The 20,000-nt window shown below is 48.1% G+C and overlaps 62 non-coding genes and 21 pseudogenes across 62 annotated transcripts in view; all 83 read left to right on the top strand.

Moving 5' to 3' along the window:
• LOC135741757 (5S ribosomal RNA) overlaps nucleotides 1–64 on the top strand; it is a 119-nt gene extending 55 nt beyond the window's left edge. The window contains exon 1 of the ribosomal RNA XR_010529602.1: nucleotides 1–64. This exon is cut by the window's left edge and continues 55 nt beyond it. This is a non-coding gene — a ribosomal RNA (5S ribosomal RNA).
• Nucleotides 65–185: 121 nt separating this feature from the next.
• Nucleotides 186–304, top strand: LOC135742829 (5S ribosomal RNA). Its single transcript, XR_010530233.1, has one exon. It is a non-coding gene; the product is annotated as a 5S ribosomal RNA (ribosomal RNA).
• A 125-nt stretch (nucleotides 305–429) lies between these two features.
• On the top strand, nucleotides 430–548 carry LOC135742953 (5S ribosomal RNA). The gene has a single exon (XR_010530354.1). It is a non-coding gene; the product is annotated as a 5S ribosomal RNA (ribosomal RNA).
• A 121-nt stretch (nucleotides 549–669) lies between these two features.
• Nucleotides 670–788, top strand: LOC135742963 (5S ribosomal RNA). The gene has a single exon (XR_010530364.1). It is a non-coding gene; the product is annotated as a 5S ribosomal RNA (ribosomal RNA).
• A 121-nt stretch (nucleotides 789–909) lies between these two features.
• Nucleotides 910–1,028, top strand: LOC135743009 (5S ribosomal RNA). Its single transcript, XR_010530410.1, has one exon. It is a non-coding gene; the product is annotated as a 5S ribosomal RNA (ribosomal RNA).
• A 125-nt stretch (nucleotides 1,029–1,153) lies between these two features.
• Nucleotides 1,154–1,272, top strand: LOC135742047 (5S ribosomal RNA). The gene has a single exon (XR_010529878.1). It is a non-coding gene; the product is annotated as a 5S ribosomal RNA (ribosomal RNA).
• Nucleotides 1,273–1,393: 121 nt separating this feature from the next.
• LOC135742052 (5S ribosomal RNA) lies at nucleotides 1,394–1,512 on the top strand. The gene has a single exon (XR_010529883.1). It is a non-coding gene; the product is annotated as a 5S ribosomal RNA (ribosomal RNA).
• A 126-nt stretch (nucleotides 1,513–1,638) lies between these two features.
• Nucleotides 1,639–1,757, top strand: LOC135741755 (5S ribosomal RNA). Its single transcript, XR_010529600.1, has one exon. It is a non-coding gene; the product is annotated as a 5S ribosomal RNA (ribosomal RNA).
• Nucleotides 1,758–1,878: 121 nt separating this feature from the next.
• Nucleotides 1,879–1,997, top strand: LOC135742817 (5S ribosomal RNA). Its single transcript, XR_010530222.1, has one exon. It is a non-coding gene; the product is annotated as a 5S ribosomal RNA (ribosomal RNA).
• Nucleotides 1,998–2,122: 125 nt separating this feature from the next.
• On the top strand, nucleotides 2,123–2,241 carry LOC135742952 (5S ribosomal RNA). The gene has a single exon (XR_010530353.1). It is a non-coding gene; the product is annotated as a 5S ribosomal RNA (ribosomal RNA).
• A 121-nt stretch (nucleotides 2,242–2,362) lies between these two features.
• LOC135742962 (5S ribosomal RNA) lies at nucleotides 2,363–2,481 on the top strand. The gene has a single exon (XR_010530363.1). It is a non-coding gene; the product is annotated as a 5S ribosomal RNA (ribosomal RNA).
• Nucleotides 2,482–2,602: 121 nt separating this feature from the next.
• On the top strand, nucleotides 2,603–2,721 carry LOC135743008 (5S ribosomal RNA). The gene has a single exon (XR_010530409.1). It is a non-coding gene; the product is annotated as a 5S ribosomal RNA (ribosomal RNA).
• Nucleotides 2,722–2,846: 125 nt separating this feature from the next.
• Nucleotides 2,847–2,965, top strand: LOC135742022 (5S ribosomal RNA). The gene has a single exon (XR_010529855.1). It is a non-coding gene; the product is annotated as a 5S ribosomal RNA (ribosomal RNA).
• A 125-nt stretch (nucleotides 2,966–3,090) lies between these two features.
• Nucleotides 3,091–3,209, top strand: LOC135742886 (5S ribosomal RNA). The gene has a single exon (XR_010530289.1). It is a non-coding gene; the product is annotated as a 5S ribosomal RNA (ribosomal RNA).
• A 124-nt stretch (nucleotides 3,210–3,333) lies between these two features.
• Nucleotides 3,334–3,452, top strand: LOC135742884 (5S ribosomal RNA). The gene has a single exon (XR_010530287.1). It is a non-coding gene; the product is annotated as a 5S ribosomal RNA (ribosomal RNA).
• Nucleotides 3,453–3,578: 126 nt separating this feature from the next.
• On the top strand, nucleotides 3,579–3,697 carry LOC135742883 (5S ribosomal RNA). The gene has a single exon (XR_010530286.1). It is a non-coding gene; the product is annotated as a 5S ribosomal RNA (ribosomal RNA).
• Nucleotides 3,698–3,823: 126 nt separating this feature from the next.
• On the top strand, nucleotides 3,824–3,942 carry LOC135742543 (5S ribosomal RNA; annotated as a pseudogene).
• Nucleotides 3,943–4,083: 141 nt separating this feature from the next.
• LOC135742951 (5S ribosomal RNA) lies at nucleotides 4,084–4,202 on the top strand. The gene has a single exon (XR_010530352.1). It is a non-coding gene; the product is annotated as a 5S ribosomal RNA (ribosomal RNA).
• A 120-nt stretch (nucleotides 4,203–4,322) lies between these two features.
• On the top strand, nucleotides 4,323–4,441 carry LOC135742596 (5S ribosomal RNA; annotated as a pseudogene).
• A 141-nt stretch (nucleotides 4,442–4,582) lies between these two features.
• On the top strand, nucleotides 4,583–4,701 carry LOC135741979 (5S ribosomal RNA). The gene has a single exon (XR_010529814.1). It is a non-coding gene; the product is annotated as a 5S ribosomal RNA (ribosomal RNA).
• Nucleotides 4,702–4,826: 125 nt separating this feature from the next.
• On the top strand, nucleotides 4,827–4,945 carry LOC135742146 (5S ribosomal RNA). The gene has a single exon (XR_010529975.1). It is a non-coding gene; the product is annotated as a 5S ribosomal RNA (ribosomal RNA).
• Nucleotides 4,946–5,070: 125 nt separating this feature from the next.
• LOC135742950 (5S ribosomal RNA) lies at nucleotides 5,071–5,189 on the top strand. The gene has a single exon (XR_010530351.1). It is a non-coding gene; the product is annotated as a 5S ribosomal RNA (ribosomal RNA).
• Nucleotides 5,190–5,310: 121 nt separating this feature from the next.
• LOC135742016 (5S ribosomal RNA) lies at nucleotides 5,311–5,429 on the top strand. Its single transcript, XR_010529849.1, has one exon. It is a non-coding gene; the product is annotated as a 5S ribosomal RNA (ribosomal RNA).
• Nucleotides 5,430–5,551: 122 nt separating this feature from the next.
• LOC135743007 (5S ribosomal RNA) lies at nucleotides 5,552–5,670 on the top strand. The gene has a single exon (XR_010530408.1). It is a non-coding gene; the product is annotated as a 5S ribosomal RNA (ribosomal RNA).
• Nucleotides 5,671–5,795: 125 nt separating this feature from the next.
• Nucleotides 5,796–5,914, top strand: LOC135742021 (5S ribosomal RNA). Its single transcript, XR_010529854.1, has one exon. It is a non-coding gene; the product is annotated as a 5S ribosomal RNA (ribosomal RNA).
• Nucleotides 5,915–6,039: 125 nt separating this feature from the next.
• LOC135742882 (5S ribosomal RNA) lies at nucleotides 6,040–6,158 on the top strand. Its single transcript, XR_010530285.1, has one exon. It is a non-coding gene; the product is annotated as a 5S ribosomal RNA (ribosomal RNA).
• A 126-nt stretch (nucleotides 6,159–6,284) lies between these two features.
• Nucleotides 6,285–6,403, top strand: LOC135742881 (5S ribosomal RNA). The gene has a single exon (XR_010530284.1). It is a non-coding gene; the product is annotated as a 5S ribosomal RNA (ribosomal RNA).
• A 126-nt stretch (nucleotides 6,404–6,529) lies between these two features.
• LOC135742542 (5S ribosomal RNA) lies at nucleotides 6,530–6,648 on the top strand (annotated as a pseudogene).
• Nucleotides 6,649–6,789: 141 nt separating this feature from the next.
• LOC135743030 (5S ribosomal RNA) lies at nucleotides 6,790–6,908 on the top strand. The gene has a single exon (XR_010530430.1). It is a non-coding gene; the product is annotated as a 5S ribosomal RNA (ribosomal RNA).
• Nucleotides 6,909–7,033: 125 nt separating this feature from the next.
• On the top strand, nucleotides 7,034–7,152 carry LOC135742222 (5S ribosomal RNA; annotated as a pseudogene).
• Nucleotides 7,153–7,272: 120 nt separating this feature from the next.
• LOC135741822 (5S ribosomal RNA) lies at nucleotides 7,273–7,391 on the top strand. The gene has a single exon (XR_010529664.1). It is a non-coding gene; the product is annotated as a 5S ribosomal RNA (ribosomal RNA).
• Nucleotides 7,392–7,511: 120 nt separating this feature from the next.
• On the top strand, nucleotides 7,512–7,630 carry LOC135742610 (5S ribosomal RNA; annotated as a pseudogene).
• Nucleotides 7,631–7,771: 141 nt separating this feature from the next.
• On the top strand, nucleotides 7,772–7,890 carry LOC135741994 (5S ribosomal RNA). Its single transcript, XR_010529827.1, has one exon. It is a non-coding gene; the product is annotated as a 5S ribosomal RNA (ribosomal RNA).
• A 121-nt stretch (nucleotides 7,891–8,011) lies between these two features.
• On the top strand, nucleotides 8,012–8,130 carry LOC135741828 (5S ribosomal RNA). Its single transcript, XR_010529670.1, has one exon. It is a non-coding gene; the product is annotated as a 5S ribosomal RNA (ribosomal RNA).
• A 125-nt stretch (nucleotides 8,131–8,255) lies between these two features.
• LOC135742880 (5S ribosomal RNA) lies at nucleotides 8,256–8,374 on the top strand. Its single transcript, XR_010530283.1, has one exon. It is a non-coding gene; the product is annotated as a 5S ribosomal RNA (ribosomal RNA).
• Nucleotides 8,375–8,500: 126 nt separating this feature from the next.
• On the top strand, nucleotides 8,501–8,619 carry LOC135742243 (5S ribosomal RNA; annotated as a pseudogene).
• Nucleotides 8,620–8,740: 121 nt separating this feature from the next.
• Nucleotides 8,741–8,859, top strand: LOC135742459 (5S ribosomal RNA; annotated as a pseudogene).
• Nucleotides 8,860–8,980: 121 nt separating this feature from the next.
• LOC135742566 (5S ribosomal RNA) lies at nucleotides 8,981–9,099 on the top strand (annotated as a pseudogene).
• Nucleotides 9,100–9,219: 120 nt separating this feature from the next.
• On the top strand, nucleotides 9,220–9,338 carry LOC135742595 (5S ribosomal RNA; annotated as a pseudogene).
• A 141-nt stretch (nucleotides 9,339–9,479) lies between these two features.
• On the top strand, nucleotides 9,480–9,598 carry LOC135741978 (5S ribosomal RNA). Its single transcript, XR_010529813.1, has one exon. It is a non-coding gene; the product is annotated as a 5S ribosomal RNA (ribosomal RNA).
• Nucleotides 9,599–9,723: 125 nt separating this feature from the next.
• On the top strand, nucleotides 9,724–9,842 carry LOC135742108 (5S ribosomal RNA). The gene has a single exon (XR_010529938.1). It is a non-coding gene; the product is annotated as a 5S ribosomal RNA (ribosomal RNA).
• A 125-nt stretch (nucleotides 9,843–9,967) lies between these two features.
• On the top strand, nucleotides 9,968–10,086 carry LOC135742967 (5S ribosomal RNA). Its single transcript, XR_010530368.1, has one exon. It is a non-coding gene; the product is annotated as a 5S ribosomal RNA (ribosomal RNA).
• Nucleotides 10,087–10,207: 121 nt separating this feature from the next.
• LOC135742961 (5S ribosomal RNA) lies at nucleotides 10,208–10,326 on the top strand. The gene has a single exon (XR_010530362.1). It is a non-coding gene; the product is annotated as a 5S ribosomal RNA (ribosomal RNA).
• A 121-nt stretch (nucleotides 10,327–10,447) lies between these two features.
• LOC135743006 (5S ribosomal RNA) lies at nucleotides 10,448–10,566 on the top strand. The gene has a single exon (XR_010530407.1). It is a non-coding gene; the product is annotated as a 5S ribosomal RNA (ribosomal RNA).
• Nucleotides 10,567–10,691: 125 nt separating this feature from the next.
• Nucleotides 10,692–10,810, top strand: LOC135741810 (5S ribosomal RNA). Its single transcript, XR_010529653.1, has one exon. It is a non-coding gene; the product is annotated as a 5S ribosomal RNA (ribosomal RNA).
• A 126-nt stretch (nucleotides 10,811–10,936) lies between these two features.
• LOC135742530 (5S ribosomal RNA) lies at nucleotides 10,937–11,055 on the top strand (annotated as a pseudogene).
• Nucleotides 11,056–11,181: 126 nt separating this feature from the next.
• On the top strand, nucleotides 11,182–11,300 carry LOC135741910 (5S ribosomal RNA). Its single transcript, XR_010529749.1, has one exon. It is a non-coding gene; the product is annotated as a 5S ribosomal RNA (ribosomal RNA).
• A 121-nt stretch (nucleotides 11,301–11,421) lies between these two features.
• On the top strand, nucleotides 11,422–11,540 carry LOC135742851 (5S ribosomal RNA). Its single transcript, XR_010530255.1, has one exon. It is a non-coding gene; the product is annotated as a 5S ribosomal RNA (ribosomal RNA).
• Nucleotides 11,541–11,665: 125 nt separating this feature from the next.
• On the top strand, nucleotides 11,666–11,784 carry LOC135742879 (5S ribosomal RNA). Its single transcript, XR_010530282.1, has one exon. It is a non-coding gene; the product is annotated as a 5S ribosomal RNA (ribosomal RNA).
• A 126-nt stretch (nucleotides 11,785–11,910) lies between these two features.
• LOC135741754 (5S ribosomal RNA) lies at nucleotides 11,911–12,029 on the top strand. Its single transcript, XR_010529599.1, has one exon. It is a non-coding gene; the product is annotated as a 5S ribosomal RNA (ribosomal RNA).
• A 102-nt stretch (nucleotides 12,030–12,131) lies between these two features.
• On the top strand, nucleotides 12,132–12,250 carry LOC135742404 (5S ribosomal RNA; annotated as a pseudogene).
• Nucleotides 12,251–12,371: 121 nt separating this feature from the next.
• LOC135741839 (5S ribosomal RNA) lies at nucleotides 12,372–12,490 on the top strand. The gene has a single exon (XR_010529681.1). It is a non-coding gene; the product is annotated as a 5S ribosomal RNA (ribosomal RNA).
• A 125-nt stretch (nucleotides 12,491–12,615) lies between these two features.
• Nucleotides 12,616–12,734, top strand: LOC135741943 (5S ribosomal RNA). The gene has a single exon (XR_010529780.1). It is a non-coding gene; the product is annotated as a 5S ribosomal RNA (ribosomal RNA).
• A 121-nt stretch (nucleotides 12,735–12,855) lies between these two features.
• Nucleotides 12,856–12,974, top strand: LOC135741971 (5S ribosomal RNA). Its single transcript, XR_010529806.1, has one exon. It is a non-coding gene; the product is annotated as a 5S ribosomal RNA (ribosomal RNA).
• A 126-nt stretch (nucleotides 12,975–13,100) lies between these two features.
• Nucleotides 13,101–13,219, top strand: LOC135742172 (5S ribosomal RNA; annotated as a pseudogene).
• A 120-nt stretch (nucleotides 13,220–13,339) lies between these two features.
• On the top strand, nucleotides 13,340–13,458 carry LOC135742503 (5S ribosomal RNA; annotated as a pseudogene).
• Nucleotides 13,459–13,579: 121 nt separating this feature from the next.
• On the top strand, nucleotides 13,580–13,698 carry LOC135741903 (5S ribosomal RNA). Its single transcript, XR_010529742.1, has one exon. It is a non-coding gene; the product is annotated as a 5S ribosomal RNA (ribosomal RNA).
• A 125-nt stretch (nucleotides 13,699–13,823) lies between these two features.
• Nucleotides 13,824–13,942, top strand: LOC135742949 (5S ribosomal RNA). The gene has a single exon (XR_010530350.1). It is a non-coding gene; the product is annotated as a 5S ribosomal RNA (ribosomal RNA).
• Nucleotides 13,943–14,063: 121 nt separating this feature from the next.
• Nucleotides 14,064–14,182, top strand: LOC135742960 (5S ribosomal RNA). The gene has a single exon (XR_010530361.1). It is a non-coding gene; the product is annotated as a 5S ribosomal RNA (ribosomal RNA).
• A 121-nt stretch (nucleotides 14,183–14,303) lies between these two features.
• Nucleotides 14,304–14,422, top strand: LOC135743005 (5S ribosomal RNA). Its single transcript, XR_010530406.1, has one exon. It is a non-coding gene; the product is annotated as a 5S ribosomal RNA (ribosomal RNA).
• Nucleotides 14,423–14,547: 125 nt separating this feature from the next.
• Nucleotides 14,548–14,666, top strand: LOC135742020 (5S ribosomal RNA). Its single transcript, XR_010529853.1, has one exon. It is a non-coding gene; the product is annotated as a 5S ribosomal RNA (ribosomal RNA).
• Nucleotides 14,667–14,791: 125 nt separating this feature from the next.
• On the top strand, nucleotides 14,792–14,910 carry LOC135742878 (5S ribosomal RNA). The gene has a single exon (XR_010530281.1). It is a non-coding gene; the product is annotated as a 5S ribosomal RNA (ribosomal RNA).
• A 126-nt stretch (nucleotides 14,911–15,036) lies between these two features.
• Nucleotides 15,037–15,155, top strand: LOC135743031 (5S ribosomal RNA). The gene has a single exon (XR_010530431.1). It is a non-coding gene; the product is annotated as a 5S ribosomal RNA (ribosomal RNA).
• Nucleotides 15,156–15,281: 126 nt separating this feature from the next.
• On the top strand, nucleotides 15,282–15,400 carry LOC135742565 (5S ribosomal RNA; annotated as a pseudogene).
• Nucleotides 15,401–15,541: 141 nt separating this feature from the next.
• Nucleotides 15,542–15,660, top strand: LOC135742964 (5S ribosomal RNA). The gene has a single exon (XR_010530365.1). It is a non-coding gene; the product is annotated as a 5S ribosomal RNA (ribosomal RNA).
• A 125-nt stretch (nucleotides 15,661–15,785) lies between these two features.
• On the top strand, nucleotides 15,786–15,904 carry LOC135742221 (5S ribosomal RNA; annotated as a pseudogene).
• Nucleotides 15,905–16,024: 120 nt separating this feature from the next.
• LOC135742465 (5S ribosomal RNA) lies at nucleotides 16,025–16,143 on the top strand (annotated as a pseudogene).
• A 121-nt stretch (nucleotides 16,144–16,264) lies between these two features.
• On the top strand, nucleotides 16,265–16,383 carry LOC135742981 (5S ribosomal RNA). The gene has a single exon (XR_010530382.1). It is a non-coding gene; the product is annotated as a 5S ribosomal RNA (ribosomal RNA).
• A 121-nt stretch (nucleotides 16,384–16,504) lies between these two features.
• Nucleotides 16,505–16,623, top strand: LOC135742030 (5S ribosomal RNA). Its single transcript, XR_010529862.1, has one exon. It is a non-coding gene; the product is annotated as a 5S ribosomal RNA (ribosomal RNA).
• Nucleotides 16,624–16,744: 121 nt separating this feature from the next.
• LOC135741774 (5S ribosomal RNA) lies at nucleotides 16,745–16,863 on the top strand. The gene has a single exon (XR_010529619.1). It is a non-coding gene; the product is annotated as a 5S ribosomal RNA (ribosomal RNA).
• A 125-nt stretch (nucleotides 16,864–16,988) lies between these two features.
• On the top strand, nucleotides 16,989–17,107 carry LOC135742877 (5S ribosomal RNA). Its single transcript, XR_010530280.1, has one exon. It is a non-coding gene; the product is annotated as a 5S ribosomal RNA (ribosomal RNA).
• A 126-nt stretch (nucleotides 17,108–17,233) lies between these two features.
• On the top strand, nucleotides 17,234–17,352 carry LOC135741779 (5S ribosomal RNA). Its single transcript, XR_010529624.1, has one exon. It is a non-coding gene; the product is annotated as a 5S ribosomal RNA (ribosomal RNA).
• Nucleotides 17,353–17,478: 126 nt separating this feature from the next.
• Nucleotides 17,479–17,597, top strand: LOC135742541 (5S ribosomal RNA; annotated as a pseudogene).
• Nucleotides 17,598–17,738: 141 nt separating this feature from the next.
• On the top strand, nucleotides 17,739–17,857 carry LOC135742995 (5S ribosomal RNA). Its single transcript, XR_010530397.1, has one exon. It is a non-coding gene; the product is annotated as a 5S ribosomal RNA (ribosomal RNA).
• Nucleotides 17,858–17,982: 125 nt separating this feature from the next.
• Nucleotides 17,983–18,101, top strand: LOC135742540 (5S ribosomal RNA; annotated as a pseudogene).
• A 141-nt stretch (nucleotides 18,102–18,242) lies between these two features.
• LOC135742464 (5S ribosomal RNA) lies at nucleotides 18,243–18,361 on the top strand (annotated as a pseudogene).
• Nucleotides 18,362–18,482: 121 nt separating this feature from the next.
• Nucleotides 18,483–18,601, top strand: LOC135741909 (5S ribosomal RNA). Its single transcript, XR_010529748.1, has one exon. It is a non-coding gene; the product is annotated as a 5S ribosomal RNA (ribosomal RNA).
• Nucleotides 18,602–18,722: 121 nt separating this feature from the next.
• LOC135742806 (5S ribosomal RNA) lies at nucleotides 18,723–18,841 on the top strand. The gene has a single exon (XR_010530211.1). It is a non-coding gene; the product is annotated as a 5S ribosomal RNA (ribosomal RNA).
• Nucleotides 18,842–18,966: 125 nt separating this feature from the next.
• LOC135741876 (5S ribosomal RNA) lies at nucleotides 18,967–19,085 on the top strand. Its single transcript, XR_010529716.1, has one exon. It is a non-coding gene; the product is annotated as a 5S ribosomal RNA (ribosomal RNA).
• A 126-nt stretch (nucleotides 19,086–19,211) lies between these two features.
• Nucleotides 19,212–19,330, top strand: LOC135741760 (5S ribosomal RNA). Its single transcript, XR_010529605.1, has one exon. It is a non-coding gene; the product is annotated as a 5S ribosomal RNA (ribosomal RNA).
• Nucleotides 19,331–19,456: 126 nt separating this feature from the next.
• On the top strand, nucleotides 19,457–19,575 carry LOC135742539 (5S ribosomal RNA; annotated as a pseudogene).
• Nucleotides 19,576–19,716: 141 nt separating this feature from the next.
• On the top strand, nucleotides 19,717–19,835 carry LOC135742876 (5S ribosomal RNA). Its single transcript, XR_010530279.1, has one exon. It is a non-coding gene; the product is annotated as a 5S ribosomal RNA (ribosomal RNA).
• Nucleotides 19,836–19,960: 125 nt separating this feature from the next.
• The window catches only part of LOC135742220 (5S ribosomal RNA), a 119-nt pseudogene continuing 79 nt past the window's right edge, over nucleotides 19,961–20,000 (top strand).

The following is a 20,000-nucleotide window of genomic DNA, read 5'->3' on the forward strand; positions in this document are numbered from 1 at the left end:
GCAGGGTCGGGCCTGGTTAGTACTTGGATGGGAGACCGCCTGGGAATACCTGGTGCTGTAAGCATTTAATTAATTAATTATTTATGTCATTTTTTCCCATGAATGCGATCTTTCTGTAAGCGTTCACTGATGTCATGGCGTTGCCACATAAGTCTTGAAGTGTCTATCGAAGCGAGTCAGCACTCGCTTACGGCCACACCACCCTGAGCACGCCCGCTCTCGTCTGATCTCGGAAGCCAAGCAGGGTTGGGCCTGGTTAGTACTTGGATGGGAGACCGCCTGGGAATACCAGGTGCTGTAAGCATTTAATTAATTAATAATTTTTTTATGTCATTTTTTCCCATGAATGCGTCCTTTCTGTAAGCGTTCTCCCATGGCATGGCGTTGCCACATAAGTCTTGAAGTGTCTATCGAAGCGAGTCAGCACTCGCTTACGGCCACACCACCCTGAGCACGCCCGCTCTCGTCTGATCTCGGAAGCCAAGCAGGGTCGGGCCTGGTTAGTACTTGGATGGGAGACCGCCTGGGAATACCTGGTGCTGTAAGCATTTAATTAATTAATTATTTATGTCATTTTTTCCCATGAATGCGTTCTTTCTGTAAGCGTTCACTGATGTCATGGCGTTGCCACATAAGTTTTGAAGTGTCTATCGAATCGAGTCGGCACTCGCTTACGGCCACACCACCCTGAGCACGCCCGCTCTCGTCTGATCTCGGAAGCCAAGCAGGGTCGGGCCTGGATAGTACTTGGATGGGAGACCACCTGGGAATACCTGGTGCTGTAAGCATTTAATTAATTAATTATTTATGTCATTTTTTCCCATGAATGCGTTCTTTCTGTAAGCGTTCACTGATGTCATGGCGTTGCCACATAAGTCTTGAAGTGTCTATCGAATCGAGTCGGCACTCGCTTACGGCCACACCACCCTGAGCACGCCCGCTCTCGTCTGATCTCGGAAGCCAAGCAGGGTCGGGCCTGGTTAGTACTTGGATGGGAGACCGCCTGGGAGTACCAGGTGCTGTAAGCATTTAATTAATTAAAAATTTATTTATGTCATTTTTTCCCATGAATGCGATCTTTCTGTAAGCGTTCACTGATGTCATGGCGTTGCCACATAAGTCTTGAAGTGTCTATCGAAGCGAGTCAGCACTCGCTTACGGCCACACCACCCTGAGCACGCCCGCTCTCGTCTGATCTCGGAAGCCAAGCAGCGTCGGGCCTGGTTAGTACTTGGATGGGAGACCGCCTGGGAATACCTGGTGCTGTAAGCATTTAATTAATTAATTATTTATGTCATTTTTTCCCATGAATGCGTTCTTTCTGTAAGCGTTCACTGATGTCATGGCGTTGCCACATAAGTCTTGAAGTGTCTATCGAATCGAGTCGGCACTCGCTTACGGCCACACCACCCTGAGCACGCACGCTCTCGTCTGATCTCGGAAGCCAAGCAGGGTCGGGCCTGGATAGTACTTGGATGGGAGACCGCCTGGGAATACCAGGTGCTGTAAGCATTTAATTAATTAATTATTTTTTTTATGTCATTTTTTCCCATGAATGCGTCCTTTCTGTAACCATTTACCGATGTCATTGCGTTGCCACATTAGCCTTGAAGTGTCTCTCGAATCGAGTCAGCACTCGTTTACGGCCACACCACCCTGAGCACGCCCGCTCTCGTCTGATCTCGGAAGCCAAGCAGGGTCGGGCCTGGTTAGTACTTGGATGGGAGACCGCCTGGGAATACCTGGTGCTGTAAGCATTTAATTAATTAATTATTTATGTCATTTTTTCCCATGAATGCGATCTTTCTGTAAGCGTTCACTGATGTCATGGCGTTGCCACATAAGTCTTGAAGTGTCTATCGAAGCGAGTCAGCACTCGCTTACGGCCACACCACCCTGAGCACGCCCGCTCTCGTCTGATCTCGGAAGCCAAGCAGGGTTGGGCCTGGTTAGTACTTGGATGGGAGACCGCCTGGGAATACCAGGTGCTGTAAGCATTTAATTAATTAATAATTTTTTTATGTCATTTTTTCCCATGAATGCGTCCTTTCTGTAAGCGTTCTCCCATGGCATGGCGTTGCCACATAAGTCTTGAAGTGTCTATCGAAGCGAGTCAGCACTCGCTTACGGCCACACCACCCTGAGCACGCCCGCTCTCGTCTGATCTCGGAAGCCAAGCAGGGTCGGGCCTGGTTAGTACTTGGATGGGAGACCGCCTGGGAATACCTGGTGCTGTAAGCATTTAATTAATTAATTATTTATGTCATTTTTTCCCATGAATGCGTTCTTTCTGTAAGCGTTCACTGATGTCATGGCGTTGCCACATAAGTTTTGAAGTGTCTATCGAATCGAGTCGGCACTCGCTTACGGCCACACCACCCTGAGCACGCCCGCTCTCGTCTGATCTCGGAAGCCAAGCAGGGTCGGGCCTGGATAGTACTTGGATGGGAGACCACCTGGGAATACCTGGTGCTGTAAGCATTTAATTAATTAATTATTTATGTCATTTTTTCCCATGAATGCGTTCTTTCTGTAAGCGTTCACTGATGTCATGGCGTTGCCACATAAGTCTTGAAGTGTCTATCGAATCGAGTCGGCACTCGCTTACGGCCACACCACCCTGAGCACGCCCGCTCTCGTCTGATCTCGGAAGCCAAGCAGGGTCGGGCCTGGTTAGTACTTGGATGGGAGACCGCCTGGGAGTACCAGGTGCTGTAAGCATTTAATTAATTAAAAATTTATTTATGTCATTTTTTCCCATGAATGCGATCTTTCTGTAAGCGTTCACTGATGTCATGGCGTTGCCACATAAGTCTTGAAGTGTCTATCGAAGCGAGTCAGCACTCGCTTACGGCCACACCACCCTGAGCACGCCCGCTCTCGTCTGATCTCGGAAGCCAAGCAGCGTCGGGCCTGGTTAGTACTTGGATGGGAGACCGCCTGGGAATACCAGGTGCTGTAAGCATTTAATTAATTAATAATTTTTTTATGTCATTTTTTCCCATGAATGCGTCCTTTCTGTAAGCGTTCTCCCATGGCATGGCGTTGCCACATTAGTTTTGAAGTGTCTCTCGAATCAAGTCCGCACTCGCTTACGGCCACACCACCCTGAGCACGCCCGCTCTCGTCTGATCTCGGAAGCCAAGCAGGGTCGGGCCTGGTTAGTACTTGGATGGGAGACCGCCTGGGAATACCAGGTGCTGTAAGCATTTAATTAATACATTTTTTTTTATGTCATATTTTCCCATGAATGCGTCCTTTCTGTAAGCGTTCTCCCATGGCATGGCGTTGCCACATTAGTTTTGAAGTGTCTCTCGAATCGAGTCTGCACTCGCTTACGGCCACACCACCCTGAGCACGCCCGCTCTCGTCTGATCTCGGAAGCCAAGCAGGGTCGGGCCTGGTTAGTACTTGGATGGGAGACCGCCTGGGAATACCAGGTGCTGTAAGCATTTAATTAATAAAAATTTTTTTTTATGTCATATTTTCCCATGAATGCGTCCTTTCTGTAAGCGTTCTCCCATGGCATGGCGTTGCCACATTAGTTTTGAAGTGTCTCTCGAATCGAGTCTGCACTCGCTTACGGCCACACCACCCTGAGCACGCCCGCTCTCGTCTGATCTCGGAAGCCAAGCAGGGTCGGGCCTGGTTAGTACTTGGATGGGAGACCGCCTGGGAATACCAGGTGCTGTAAGCATTTAATTAATTAATAATTTTTTTTATGTCATTTTTTCCCATGAATGCGTCCTTTCTGTAACCATTTACCGATGTCATTGCGTTGCCACATTAGCCTTGAAGTGTCTCTCGAATCGAGTCAGCACTCGCTTACGGCCACACCACCCTGAGCACGCCCGCTCTCGTCTGATCTCGGAAGCCAAGCAGGGTCGGGACTGGTTAGTACTTGGATGGGAGATCGCCTGGGAATACCAGATTCTGTAAGCATTTAATTAATTAAATATTTATTTAATTAAATATTTATTTATGTCATTTTTTCCCATGAATGCGTCCTTTCTGTAAGCGTTCTCCCATGGCATGGCGTTGCCACATTAGTTTTGAAGTGTCTCTCGAATCGAGTCAGCACTCGCTTACGGCCACACCACCCTGAGCACGCCCGCTCTCGTCTGATCTCGGAAGCCAAGCAGGGTCGGGCCTGGTTAGTACTTGGATGGGAGACCGCCTGGGAATACCTGGTGCTGTAAGCATTTAATTAATTAATTATTTATGTCATTTTTCCCATGAATGCGTTCTTTCTGTAAGCGTTCACTGATGTCATGGCGTTGCCACATAAGTTTTGAAGTGTCTCTCGAATCGAGTCGGCACTCGCTTACTGCCACACCACCCTGAGCACGCCCGCTCTCGTCTGATCTCGGAAGCCAAGCAGGGTCGGGACTGGTTAGTACTTGGATGGGAGATCGCCTGGGAATACCAGGTTCTGTAAGCATTTAATTAATTAAATATTTATTTAATTAAATATTTATTTATGTCATTTTTTCCCATGAATGCGTCCTTTCTGTAAGCGTTCTCCCATGGCATGGCGTTGCCACATTAGTTTTGAAGTGTCTCTCGAATCGAGTCAGCACTCGCTTACGGCCACACCACCCTGAGCACGCCAGCTCTCGTCTGATCTCGGAAGCCAAGCAGGGTCGGGCCTGGTTAGTACTTGGATGGGAGACCGCCTGGGAATACCAGGTGCTGTAAGCATTTAATTAATTAATTATTTTTTAATGTCATTTTTTCCCATGAATGCGTCCTTTCTGTAACCATTTACCGATGTCATTGCGTTGCCACATTAGCCTTGAAGTGTCTCTCGAATCGAGTCAGCACTCGTTTACGGCCACACCACCCTGAGCACGCCCGCTCTCGTCTGATCTCGGAAGCCAAGCAGTGTCGGGCCTGGTTAGTACTTGGATGGGAGACCGCCTGGGAATACCAGGTGCTGTAAGCATTTAATTAATTAATAATTTTTTTATGTCATTTTTTCCCATGAATGCGTCCTTTCTGTAAGCGTTCTCCCATGGCATGGCGTTGCCACATAAGTCTTGAAGTGTCTATCGAAGCGAGTCAGCACTCGCTTACGGCCACACCACCCTGAGCACGCCCGCTCTCGTCTGATCTCGGAAGCCAAGCAGGGTCGGGCCTGGTTAGTACTTGGATGGGAGACCGCCTGGGAATACCTGGTGCTGTAAGCATTTAATTAATTAATTATTTATGTCATTTTTTCCCATGAATGCGTTCTTTCTGTAAGCGTTCACTGATGTCATGGCGTTGCCACATAAGTTTTGAAGTGTCTATCGAATCGAGTCGGCACTCGCTTACGGCCACACCACCCTGAGCACGCCCGCTCTCGTCTGATCTCAGAAGCCAAGCAGGGTCGGGCCTGGATAGTACTTGGATGGGAGACCACCTGGGAATACCTGGTGCTGTAAGCATTTAATTAATTAATTATTTATGTCATTTTTTTCCCATGAATGCGTTCTTTCTGTAAGCGTTCACTGATGTCATGGCGTTGCCACATAAGTCTTGAAGTGTCTATCGAATCGAGTCGGCACTCGCTTACGGCCACACCACCCTGAGCACGCCCGCTCTCGTCTGATCTCGGAAGCCAAGCAGGGTCGGGCCTGGTTAGTACTTGGATGGGAGACCGCCTGGGAGTACCAGGTGCTGTAAGCATTTAATTAATTAAAAATTTATTTATGTCATTTTTTCCCATGAATGCGATCTTTCTGTAAGCGTTCACTGATGTCATGGCGTTGCCACATAAGTCTTGAAGTGTCTATCGAAGCGAGTCAGCACTCGCTTACGGCCACACCACCCTGAGCACGCCCGCTCTCGTCTGATCTCGGAAGCCAAGCAGCGTCGGGCCTGGTTAGTACTTGGATGGGAGACCGCCTGGGAATACCAGGTGCTGTAAGCATCTAATTAATAAAATTTTTTTTTATGTCATATTTTCCCATGAATGCGTCCTTTCTGTAAGCGTTCTCCCATGGCATGGCGTTGCCACATTAGTTTTGAAGTGTCTCTCGAATCGAGTCTGCACTCGCTTACGGCCACACCACCCTGAGCACGCCCGCTCTCGTCTGATCTCGGAAGCCAAGCAGGGTCGGGCCTGGTTAGTACTTGGATGGGAGACCGCCTGGGAATACCAGGTGCTGTAAGCATTTAATTAATAAAATTTTTTTTTTATGTCATATTTTCCCATGAATGCGTCCTTTCTGTAAGCGTTCTCCCATGGCATGGCGTTGCCACATTAGTTTTGAAGTGTCTCTCGAATCGAGTCTGCACTCGCTTACGGCCACACCACCCTGAGCACGCCCGCTCTCGTCTGATCTCGGAAGCCAAGCAGGGTCGGGCCTGGTTAGTACTTGGATGGGAGACCGCCTGGGAATACCAGGTGCTGTAAGCATTTAATTAATTAATAATTTTTTTTATGTCATTTTTTCCCATGAATGCGTCCTTTCTGTAACCATTTACCGATGTCATTGCGTTGCCACATTAGCCTTGAAGTGTCTCTCGAATCGAGTCAGCACTCGCTTACGGCCACACCACCCTGAGCACGCCCGCTCTCGTCTGATCTCGGAAGCCAAGCAGGGTCGGGACTGGTTAGTACTTGGATGGGAGATCGCCTGGGAATACCAGATTCTGTAAGCATTTAATTAATTAAATATTTATTTAATTAAATATTTATTTATGTCATTTTTTCCCATGAATGCGTCCTTTCTGTAAGCGTTCTCCCATGGCATGGCGTTGCCACATTAGTTTTGAAGTGTCTCTCGTATCGAGTCAGCACTCGTTTACGGCCACACCACCCTGAGCACGCCCGCTCTCGTCTGATCTCGGAAGCCAAGCAGGGTCGGGCCTGGTTAGTACTTGGATGGGAGACCGCCTGGGAATACCAGGTGCTGTAAGCATTTAATTAATTAATTATTTTTTAATGTCATTTTTTCCCATGAATGCGTCCTTTCTGTAACCATTTACCAATGTCATTGCGTTGCCACATTAGCCTTGAAGTATCTCTCGAATCGAGTCGGCACTCGCTTACTGCCACACCACCCTGAGCACGCCCGCTCTCGTCTGATCTCGGAAGCCAAGCAGGGTCGGGCCTGGTTAGTACTTGGATGGGAGACCGCCTGGGAATACCTGGTGCTGTAAGAATTTAATTAATTAATTATTTATGTCATTTTTCCCATGAATGCGTCCTTTCTGTAAGCGTTCTCCCATGGCATGGCGTTGCCACATTAGTTTTGAAGTGTCTCTCGAATCGAGTCAGCACTCGCTTACGGCCACGCCACCCTGAGCACGCCCGCTCTCGTCTGATCTCGGAAGCCAAGCAGGGTCGGGCCTGGTTAGTACTTGGATGGGAGACCGCCTGGGAATACCTGGTGCTGTAAGCATTTAATTAATTAATTATTTATGTCATTTTTCCCATGAATGCGTTCTTTCTGTAAGCGTTCACTGATGTCATGGCGTTGCCACATAAGTTTTGAAGTGTCTCTCGAATCGAGTCGGCACTCGCTTACTGCCACACCACCCTGAGCACGCCCGCTCTCGTCTGATCTCAGAAGCCAAGCAGGGTCGGGACTGGTTAGTACTTGGATGGGAGATCGCCTGGGAATACCAGGTTCTGTAAGCATTTAATTAATTAAATATTTATTTAATTAAATATTTATTTATGTCATTTTTTCCCATGAATGCGTCCTTTCTGTAAGCGTTCTCCCATGGCATGGCGTTGCCACATTAGTTTTGAAGTGTCTCTCGAATCGAGTCAGCACTCGCTTACGGCCACACCACCCTGAGCACGCCAGCTCTCGTCTGATCTCGGAAGCCAAGCAGGGTCGGGCCTGGTTAGTACTTGGATGGGAGACCGCCTGGGAATACCTGGTGCTGTAAGCATTTAATTAATTAATTATTTATGTCATTTTTTCCCATGAATGCGTTCTTTCTGTAAGCGTTCACTGATGTCATGGCGTTGCCACATAAGTCTTGAAGTGTCTATCGAATCGAGTCGGCACTCGCTTACGGACACACCACCCTGAGCACACCCGCTCTCGTCTGATCTCGGAAGCCAAGCAGGGTCGGGCCTGGTTAGTACTTGGATGGGAGACCGCCTGGGAATACCAGGTGCTGTAAGCATTTAATTAATTAAAAATTTATTTATGTCATTTTTTCCCATGAATGCGATCTTTCTGTAAGCGTTCACTGATGTCATGGCGTTGCCACATAAGTCTTGAAGTGTCTATCGAAGCGAGTCAGCACTCGCTTACGGCCACACCACCCTGAGCACGCCCGCTCTCGTCTGATCTCGGAAGCCAAGCAGGGTCGGGCCTGGTTAGTACTTGGATGGGAGACCGCCTGGGAATACCAGGTGCTGTAAGCATTTAATTAATTAATTATTTTTTTAATGTCATTTTTTCCCATGAATGCGTCCTTTCTGTAACCATTTACCGATGTCATTGCGTTGCCACATTAGCCTTGAAGTGTCTCTCGAATCGAGTCAGCACTCGTTTACGGCCACACCACCCTGAGCACGCCCGCTCTCGTCTGATCTCGGAAGCCAAGCAGGGTCGGGCCTGGTTAGTACTTGGATGGGAGACCGACTGGGAATACCTGGTGCTGTAAGAATTTAATTAATTAATTATTTATGTCATATTTTCCCATGAATGCGTCCTTTCTGTAAGCGTTCTCCCATGGCATGGCGTTGCCACATTAGTTTTGAAGTGTCTCTCGAATCGAGTCTGCACTCGCTTACGGCCACACCACCCTGAGCACGCCCGCTCTCGTCTGATCTCCGAAGCCAAGCAGGGTCGGGCCTGGTTAGTACTTGGATGAGAGACCGCCTGGGAATACCAGGTGCTGTAAGCATTTAATTAATTAATTATTTATGTCATTTTTTCCCATGAATGCGTCCTTTCTGTAACCATTTACCGATGTCATTGCGTTGCCACATTAGCCTTGAAGTGTCTCTCGAATCGAGTCAGCACTCGTTTACGGCCACACCAACCTGAGCACGCCCGCTCTCGTCTGATCTCGGAAGCCAAGCAGGGTCGGGACTGGTTAGTACTTGGATGGGAGATCGCCTGGGAATACCTGGTGCTGTAAGCATTTAATTAATTAATTATTTATGTCATTTTTCCCATGAATGCGTTCTTTCTGTAAGCGTTCACTGATGTCATGGCGTTGCCACATAAGTTTTGAAGTGTCTCTCGAATCGAGTCGGCACTCGCTTACTGCCACACCACCCTGAGCACGCCCGCTCTCGTCTGATCTCGGAAGCCAAGCAGGGTCGGGACTGGTTAGTACTTGGATGGGAGATCGCCTGGGAATACCAGGTTCTGTAAGCATTTAATTAATTAAATATTTATTTAATTAAATATTTATTTATGTCATTTTTTCCCATGAATGCGTCCTTTCTGTAAGCGTTCTCCCATGGCATGGCGTTGCCACATTAGTTTTGAAGTGTCTCTCGAATCGAGTCAACACTCGCTTACGGCCACACCACCCTGAGCACGCCAGCTCTCGTCTGATCTCGGAAGCCAAGCAGGGTCGGGCCTGGTTAGTACTTGGATGGGAGACCGCCTGGGAATACCAGGTGCTGTAAGCATTTAATTAATTAATTATTTTTTAATGTCATTTTTTCCCATGAATGCGTCCTTTCTGTAACCATTTACCGATGTCATTGCGTTGCCACATTAGCCTTGAAGTGTCTCTCGAATCGAGTCAGCACTCGTTTACGGCCACACCACCCTGAGCACGCCCGCTCTCGTCTGATCTCGGAAGCCAAGCAGGGTTGGGCCTGGTTAGTACTTGGATGGGAGACCGCCTGGGAATACCAGGTTCTGTAAGCATTTAATTAATTAATAATTTTTTTATGTCATTTTTTCCCATGAATGCGTCCTTTCTGTAAGCGTTCTCCCATGGCATGGCGTTGCCACATAAGTCTTGAAGTGTCTATCGAAGCGAGTCAGCACTCGCTTACGGCCACACCACCCTGAGCACGCCCGCTCTCGTCTGATCTCGGAAGCCAAGCAGGGTCGGGCCTGGTTAGTACTTGGATGGGAGACCGCCTGGGAATTCCTGGTGCTGTAAGCATTTAATTAATTAATTATTTATGTCATTTTTTCCCATGAATGCGTTCTTTCTGTAAGCGTTCACTGATGTCATGGCGTTGCCACATAAGTTTTGAAGTGTCTATCGAATCGAGTCGGCACTCGCTTACGGCCACACCACCCTGAGCACGCCCGCTCTCGTCTGATCTCGGAAGCCAAGCAGGGTCGGGCCTGGATAGTACTTGGATGGGAGACCACCTGGGAATACCTGGTGCTGTAAGCATTTAATTAATTAATTATTTATGTCATTTTTTCCCATGAATGCGTTCTTTCTGTAAGCGTTCACTGATGTCATGGCGTTGCCACATAAGTCTTGAAGTGTCTATCGAATCGAGTCGGCACTCGCTTACGGCCACACCACCCTGAGCACGCCCGCTCTCGTCTGATCTCGGAAGCCAAGCAGGGTCGGGCCTGGTTAGTACTTGGATGGGAGACCGCCTGGGAGTACCAGGTGCTGTAAGCATTTAATTAATTAAAAATTTATTCATGTCATTTTTTCCCATGAATGCGATCTTTCTGTAAGCGTTCACTGATGTCATGGCGTTGCCACATAAGTCTTGAAGTGTCTATCGAAGCGAGTCAGCACTCGCTTACGGCCACACCACCCTGAGCACGCCCGCTCTCGTCTGATCTCGGAAGCCAAGCAGGGTCGGGCCTGGTTAGTACTTGGATGGGAGACCGACTGGGAATACCAGGTGCTGTAAGCATTTAATTAATAAAATTTTTTTTTTATGTCATATTTTCCCATGAATGCGTCCTTTCTGTAAGCGTTCTCCCATGGCATGGCGTTGCCACATTAGTTTTGAAGTGTCTCTCGAATCGAGTCTGCACTCGCTTACGGCCACACCACCCTGAGCACGCCCGCTCTCGTCTGATCTCCGAAGCCAAGTAGGGTCGGGCCTGGTTAGTACTTGGATGAGAGACCGCCTGGGAATACCAGGTGCTGTAAGCATTTAATTAATTAATAATTTTTTTTATGTCATTTTTTCCCATGAATGCGTTCTTTCTGTAAGCGTTCACTGATGTCATGGCGTTGCCACATACGTTTTGAAGTGTCTATCGAATCGAGTCAGCACTCGCTTACGGCCACACCACCCTGAGCACGCCCGCTCTCGTCTGATCTCGGAAGCCAAGCAGGGTCGGGCCTGGATAGTACTTGGACGGGAGACCGCCTGGGAATACCTGGTGCTGTAAGCATTTAATTAATTAATTATTTATGTCATTTTTTCCCATGAATGCGTTCTTTCTGTAAGCGTTCACTGATGTCATGGCGTTGCCACATAAGTCTTGAAGTGTCTATCGAATCGAGTCGGCACTCGCTTACGGCCACACCACCCTGAGCACACCCGCTCTCGTCTGATCTCGGAAGCCAAGCAGGGCCGGGCCTGGTTAGTACTTGGATGGGAGACCGCCTGGGAATACCAGGTGCTGTAAGCATTTAATTAATTAAAAATTTATTTATGTCATTTTTTCCCATGAATGCGATCTTTCTGTAAGCGTTCACTGATGTCATGGCGTTGCCACATAAGTCTTGAAGTGTCTATCGAAGCGAGTCAGCACTCGCTTACGGCCACACCACCCTGAGCACGCCCGCTCTCGTCTGATCTCGGAAGCCAAGCAGGGTCGGGCCTGGTTAGTACTTGGATGGGAGACCGCCTGGGAATACCAGGTGCTGTAAGCATTTAATTAATTAATTATTTTTTTTATGTCATTTTTTCCCATGAATGCGTCCTTTCTGTAACCATTTACCGATGTCATTGCGTTGCCACATTAGCCTTGAAGTGTCTCTCGAATCGAGTCAGCACTCGTTTACGGCCACACCACCCTGAGCACGCCCGCTCTCGTCTGATCTCGGAAGCCAAGCAGGGTCGGGCCTGGTTAGTACTTGGATGGGAGACCGCCTGGGAATACCTGGTGCTGTAAGCATTTAATTAATTAATTATTTATGTCATTTTTCCCATGAATGCGTCCTTTCTGTAAGCGTTGCCACATTAGTTTTGAAGTGTCTCTCGAATCGAGTCAGCACTCGCTTACGGCCACACCACCCTGAGCAAGCCCGCTCTCGTCTGATCTCGGAAGCCAAGCAGGGTCGGGCCTGGTTAGTACTTGGATGGGAGACCGCCTGGGAATACCAGGTTCTGTAAGCATTTAATTAATTAATTATTTATGTCATTTTTTCCCATGAATGCGATCTTTCTGTAAGCGTTCACTGATGTCATGGCGTTGCCACATAAGTCTTGAAGTGTCAATCGAAGCGAGTCAGCACTCGCTTACGGCCACACCACACTGAGCACGCCCGCTCTCGTCTGATCTCGGAAGCCAAGCAGGGTTGGGCCTGGTTAGTACTTGGATGGGAGACCGCCTGGGAATACCAGGTGCTGTAAGCATTTAATTAATTAATAATTTTTTTATGTCATTTTTTCCCATGAATGCGTCCTTTCTGTAAGCGTTCTCCCATGGCATGGCGTTGCCACATTAGTTTTGAAGTGTCTCTCGAATCAAGTCCGCACTCGCTTACGGCCACACCACCCTGAGCACGCCCGCTCTCGTCTGATCTCGGAAGCCAAGCAGGGTCGGGCCTGCTTAGTACTTGGATGGGAGACCGCCTGGGAATACCTGGTGCTGTAAGCATTTAATTAATTAATTATTTATGTCATTTTTTCCCATGAATGCGTTCTTTCTGTAAGCGTTCACTGATGTCATGGCGTTGCCACATAAGTCTTGAAGTGTCTATCGAATCGAGTCGGCACTCGCTTACGGCCACACCACCCTGAGCACGCACGCTCTCGTCTGATCTCGGAAGCCAAGCAGGGTCGGGCCTGGTTAGTACTTGGATGGGAGACCGCCTGGGAATACCAGGTGCTGTAAGCATTTAATTAATTAATTATTTTTTTTATGTCATTTTTTCCCATGAATGCGTCCTTTCTGTAACCATTTACCGATGTCATTGCGTTGCCACATTAGCCTTAAAGTGTCTCTCGAATCGAGTCAGCACTCGTTTACGGACACACCACCCTGAGCACGCCCGCTCTCGTCTGATCTCGGAAGCCAAGCAGGGTCGGGCCTGGTTAGTACTTGGATGGGAGACCGCCTGGGAATACCTGGTGCTGTAAGCATTTAATTAATTAATTATTTATGTCATTTTTCCCATGAATGCGTCCTTTCTGTAAGCGTTCTCCCATGGCATGGCGTTGCCACATTAGTTTTGAAGTGTCTCTCGAATCAAGTCAGCACTCGCTTACGGCCACACCACCCTGAGCAAGCCCGCTCTCGTCTGATCTCGGAAGCCAAGCAGGGTCGGGCCTGGTTAGTACTTGGATGGGAGACCGCCTGGGAATACCAGGATCTGTAAGCATTTAATTAATTAATTATTTATGTCATTTTTTCCCATGAATGCGATCTTTCTGTAAGCGTTCACTGATGTCATGGCGTTGCCACATAAGTCTTGAAGTGTCTATCGAAGCGAGTCAGCACTCGCTTACGGCCACACCACCCTGAGCACGCCCGCTCTCGTCTGATCTCGGAAGCCAAGCAGGGTTGGGCCTGGTTAGTACTTGGATGGGAGACCGCCTGGGAATACCAGGTGCCTTAAGCATTTAATTAATTAATAATTTTTTTATGTCATTTTTTCCCATGAATGCGTCCTTTCTGTAAGCGTTTTCCCATGGCATGGCGTTGCCACATAAGTCTTGAAGTGTCTATCGAAGCGAGTCAGCACTCGCTTACGGCCACACCACCCTGAGCACGCCCGCTCTCGTCTGATCTCGGAAGCCAAGCAGGGTCGGGCCTGGTTAGTACTTGGATGGGAGACCGCCTGGGAATACCTGGTGCTGTAAGCATTTAATTAATTAATTATTTATGTCATTTTTTCCCATGAATGCGTTCTTTCTGTAAGCGTTCAATGATGTCATGGCGTTGCCACATAAGTTTTGAAGTGTCTATCGAATCGAGTCGGCACTCGCTTACGGCCACACCACCCTGAGCACGCCCGCTCTCGTCTGATCTCGGAAGCCAAGCAGGGTCGGGCCTGGATAGTACTTGGATGGGAGACCACCTGGGAATACCTGGTGCTGTAAGCATTTAATTAATTAATTATTTATGTCATTTTTTCCCATGAATGCGTTCTTTCTGTAAGCGTTCACTGATGTCATGGCGTTGCCACATAAGTCTTGAAGTGTCTATCGAATCGAGTCGGCACTCGCTTACGGCCACACCACCCTGAGCACGCCCGCTCTCGTCTGATCTCGGAAGCCAAGCAGGGTCGGGCCTGGTTAGTACTTGGATGGGAGACCGCCTGGGAGTACCAGGTGCTGTAAGCATTTAATTAATTAAAAATTTATTTATGTCATTTTTTCCCATGAATGCGATCTTTCTGCAAGCGTTCACTGATGTCATGGCGTTGCCACATAAGTCTTGAAGTGTCTATCGAATCGAGTCAGCACTCGCTTACGGCCACACCACCCTGAGCACGCCCGCTCTCGTCTGATCTCGGAAGCCAAGCAGCGTCGGGCCTGGTTAGTACTTGGATGGGAGACCGCCTGGGAATACCAGGTGCTGTAAGCATTTAATTAATTAATAATTTTTTTATGTCATTTTTTCCCATGAATGCGTCCTTTCTGTAAGCGTTCTCCCATGGCATGGCGTTGCCACATTAGTTTTGAAGTGTCTCTCGAATCAAGTCCGCACTCGCTTACGGCCACACCACCCTGAGCACGCCCGCTCTCGTCTGATCTCGGAAGCCAAGCAGGGTCGGGCCTGGTTAGTACTTGGATGGGAGACCGCCTGGGAATACCAGGTGCTGTAAGCATTTAATTAATAAAAATTTTTTTTTATGTCATATTTTCCCATGAATGCGTCCTTTCTGTAAGCGTTCTCCCATGGCATGGCGTTGCCACATTAGTTTTGAAGTGTCTCTCGAATCGAGTCTGCACTCGCTTATGGCCACACCACCCTGAGCACGCCCGCTCTCGTCTGATCTCGGAAGCCAAGCAGGGTCGGGCCTGGTTAGTACTTGGATGGGAGACCGCCTGGGAATACCAGGTGCTGTAAGCATTTAATTAATTAATAAATTTTTTTATGTCATTTTTTCCCATGAATGCGTCCTTTCTGTAACCATTTACCGATGTCATTGCGTTGCCACATTAGCCTTGAAGTGTCTCTCGAATCGAGTCAGCACTCGCTTACGGCCACACCACCCTGAGCACCCCCGCTCTCGTCTGATCTCGGAAGCCAAGCAGGGTCGGGACTGGTTAGTACTTGGATGGGAGATCGCCTGGGAATACCAGATTCTGTAAGCATTTAATTAATTAAATATTTATTTAATTAAATATTTATTTATGTCATTTTTTCCCATGAATGCGTCCTTTCTGTAAGCGTTCTCCCATGGCATGGCGTTGCCACATTAGTTTTGAAGTGTCTCTCGAATCGAGTCAGCACTTGCTTACGGCCACACCACCCTGAGCACGCCCGCTCTCGTCTGATCTCGGAAGCCAAGCAGGGTCGGGCCTGGTTAGTACTTGGATGGGAGACCGCCTGGGAATTCCAGGTGCTGTAAGCATTTAATTAATTAATTATTTTTTAATGTCATTTTTTCCCATGAATGCGTCCTTTCTGTAACCATTTACCAATGTCATTGCGTTGCCACATTAGCCTTGAAGTGTCTCTCGAATCGAGTCGGCACTCGCTTACTGCCACACCACCCTGAGCACGCCCGCTCTCGTCTGATCTCGGAAGCCAAGCAGGGTCGGGCCTGGTTAGTACTTGGATGGGAGACCGCCTGGGAATACCTGGTGCTGTAAGAATTTAATTAATTAATTATTTATGTCATTTTTCCCATGAATGCGTCCTTTCTGTAAGCGTTCTCCCATGGCATGGCGTTGCCACATTATTTTTGAAGTGTCTCTCGAATCAAGTCCGCACTCGCTTACGGCCACACCACCCTGAGCACGCCCGCTCTCGTCTGATCTCCGAAGCCAAGCAGGGTCGGGCCTGGTTAGTACTTGGATGAGAGACCGCCTGGGAATACCTGGTGCTGTAAGCATTTAATTAATTAATTATTTATGTCATTTTTTCCCATGAATGTGTTCTTTCTGTAAGCGTTCACTGATGTCATGGCGTTGCCACATACGTTTTGAAGTGTCTATCGAATCGAGTCGGCACTCGCTTACGGCCACACCACCCTGAGCACGCCCGCTCTCGTCTGATCTCGGAAGCCAAGCAGGGTCGGGCCTGGATAGTACTTGGATGGGAGACCGCCTGGGAATACCTGGTGCTGTAAGCATTTAATTAATTAATTATTTATGTCATTTTTTCCCATGAATGCGTTCTTTCTGTAAGCGTTCACTGATGTCATGGCGTTGCCACATAAGTCTTGAAGTGTCTATCGAATCGAGTCGGCACTCGCTTACGGCCACACCACCCTGAGCACACCCGCTCTCGTCTGATCTCGGAAGCCAAGCAGGGTCGGGCCTGGTTAGTACTTGGATGGGAGACCGCCTGGGAATACCTGGTGCTGTAAGCATTTAATTAATTAATTATTTATGTCATTTTTTCCCATGAATGCGATCTTTCTGTAAGCGTTCACTGATGTCATGGCGTTGCCACATAAGTCTTGAAGTGTCTATCGAAGCGAGTCAGCACTCGCTTACGGCCACACCACCCTGAGCACGCCCGCTCTCGTCTGATCTCGGAAGCCAAGCAGGGTTGGGCCTGGTTAGTACTTGGATGGGAGACCGCCTGGGAATACCAGGTGCTGTATGCATTTAATTAATTAATAATTTTTTTATGTCATTTTTTCCCATGAATGCGTCCTTTCTGTAAGCGTTCTCCCATGGCATGGCGTTGCCACATTAGTTTTGAAGTGTCTCTCGAATCAAGTCCGCACTCGCTTACGGCCACACCACCCTGAGCACGCCCGCTCTCGTCTGATCTCGGAAGCCAAGCAGGGTCGGGCCTGGTTAGTACTTGGATGGGAGACCGCCTGGGAATACCAGGTGCTGTAAGCATTTAATTAATAAAATTTTTTTTTTATGTCATATTTTCCCATGAATGCGTCCTTTCTGTAAGCGTTCTCCCATGGCATGGCGTTGCCACATTAGTTTTGAAGTGTCTCTCGAATCGAGTCTGCACTCGCTTACGGCCACACCACCCTTAGCACGCCCGCTCTCGTCTGATCTCGGAAGCCAAGCAGGGTCGGGCCTGGTTAGTACTTGGATGGGAGACCGCCTGGGAATACCAGGTGCTGTAAGCATTTAATTAATTAATAATTTTTTTTATGTCATTTTTTCCCATGAATGCGTCCTTTCTGTAACCATTTACCGATGTCATTGCGTTGCCACATTAGCCTTGAAGTGTCTCTCGAATCGAGTCAGCACTCGCTTACGGCCACACCACCCTGAGCACGCCCGCTCTCGTCTGATCTCGGAAGCCAAGCAGGGTCGGGACTGGTTAGTACTTGGATGGGAGATCGCCTGGGAATACCAGATTCTGTAAGCATTTAATTAATTAAATATTTATTTAATTAAATATTTATTTATGTCATTTTTTCCCATGAATGCGTCCTTTCTGTAAGCGTTCTCCCATGGCATGGCGTTGCCACATTAGTTTTGAAGTGTCTCTCAAATCGAGTCAGCACTCGCTTACGGCCACACCACCCTAAACACGCCCGCTCTCGTCTGATCTCGGAAGCCAAGCAGGGTCGGGCCTGGTTAGTACTTGGATGGGAGACCGCCTGGGAATACCAGGTGCTGTAAGCATTTAATTAATTAATTATTTTTTAATGTCATTTTTTCCCATGAATGCGTCCTTTCTGTAACCATTTACCAATGTCATTGCGTTGCCACATTAGCCTTGAAGTGTCTCTCGAATCGAGTCGGCACTCGCTTACGGCCACACCACCCTGAGCACGCCCGCTCTCGTCTGATCTCGGAAGCCAAGCAGGGTCGGGACTGGTTAGTACTTGGATGGGAGATCGCCTGGGAATACCAGATTCTGTAAGCATTTAATTAATTAAATATTTATTTAATTAAATATTTATTTATGTCATTTTTTCCCATGAATGCGTCCTTTCTGTAAGCGTTCTCCCATGGCATGGCGTTGCCACATTAGTTTTGAAGTGTCTCTCGAATCAAGTCCGCACTCGCTTACGGCCACACCACCCTGAGCACGCCCGCTCTCGTCTGATCTCCGAAGCCAAGCAGGGTCGGGCCTGGTTAGTACTTGGATGAGAGACCGCCTGGGAATACCTGGTGCTGTAAGCATTTAATTAATTAATTATTTATGTCATTTTTTCCCATGAATGCGTTCTTTCTGTAAGCGTTCACTGATGTCATGGCGTTGCCACATACGTTTTGAAGTGTCTATCGAATCGAGTCGGCACTCGCTTACGGCCACACCACCCTGAGCACGCCCGCTCTCGTCTGATCTCGGAAGCCAAGCAGGGTCGGGCCTGGATAGTACTTGGACGGGAGACCGCCTGGGAATACCTGGTGCTGTAAGCATTTAATTAATTAATTATTTATGTCATTTTTTCCCATGAATGCGATCTTTCTGTAAGCGTTCACTGATGTCATGGCGTTGCCACATAAGTCTTGAAGTGTCTATCGAAGCGAGTCAGCACTCGCTTACGGCCACACCACCCTGAGCACGCCCGCTCTCGTCTGATCTCGGAAGCCAAGCAGGGTTGGGCCTGGTTAGTACTTGGATGGGAGACCGCCTGGGAATACCAGGTGCTGTAAGCATTTAATTAATTAATAATTTTTTTATGTCATTTTTTCCCATGAATGCGTCCTTTCTGTAAGCGTTCTCCCATGGCATGGCGTTGCCACATTAGTTTTGAAGTGTCTCTCGAATCAAGTCCGCACTCGCTTACGGCCACACCACCCTGAGCACGCCCGCTCTCGTCTGATCTTGGAAGCCAAGCAGGGTCGGGCCTGGTTAGTACTTGGATGGGAGACCGCCTGGGAATACCAGGTGCTGTAAGCATTTAATTAATAAAAAAAATTTTTTATGTCATATTTTCCCATGAATGCGTCCTTTCTGTAAGCGTTCTCCCATGGCATGGCGTTGCCACATTAGTTTTGAAGTGTCTCTCGAATCGAGTCTGCACTCGCTTACGGCCACACCACCCTGAGCACGCCCGCTCTCGTCTGATCTCGGAAGCCAAGCAGGGTCGGGCCTGGTTAGTACTTGGATGGGAGACCGCCTGGGAATGCCAGGTGCTGTAAGCATTTAATTAATTAATAATTTTTTTTATGTCATTTTTTCCCATGAATGCGTCCTTTCTGTAACCATTTACCGATGTCATTGCGTTGCCACATTAGCCTTGAAGTGTCTCTCGAATCGAGTCAGCACTCGCTTACGGCCACACCACCCTGAGCACGCCCGCTCTCGTCTGATCTCGGAAGCCAAGCAGGGTCGGGACTGGTTAGTACTTGGATGGGAGATCGCCTGGGAATACCAGATTCTGTAAGCATTTAATTAATTAAATATTTATTTAATTAAATATTTATTTATGTCATTTTTTCCCATGAATGCGTCCTTTCTGTAAGCGTTCTCCCATGGCATGGCGTTGCCACATTAGTTTTGAAGTGTCTCTCGAATCGAGTCAGCACTCGCTTACGGCCACACCACCCTGAGCACGCCCGCTCTCGTCTGATCTCGGAAGCCAAGCAGGGTCGGGCCTGGTTAGTACTTGGATGGGAGACCGCCTGGGAATACCAGGTGCTGTAAGCATTTAATTAATTAATTATTTTTTAATGTCATTTTTTCCCATGAATGCGTCCTTTCTGTAACCATTTACCAATGTCATTGCGTTGCCACATTAGCCTTGAAGTGTCTCTCGAATCGAGTCGGCATTCGCTTACTGCCACACCACCCTGAGCACGCCCGCTCTCGTCT

The sequence above is a fragment of the Paramisgurnus dabryanus genome, chromosome 13 (assembly GCF_030506205.2).
Source record: "Paramisgurnus dabryanus chromosome 13, PD_genome_1.1, whole genome shotgun sequence".
NCBI classification, from domain to species: Eukaryota; Metazoa; Chordata; class Actinopteri; order Cypriniformes; family Cobitidae; genus Paramisgurnus; species Paramisgurnus dabryanus.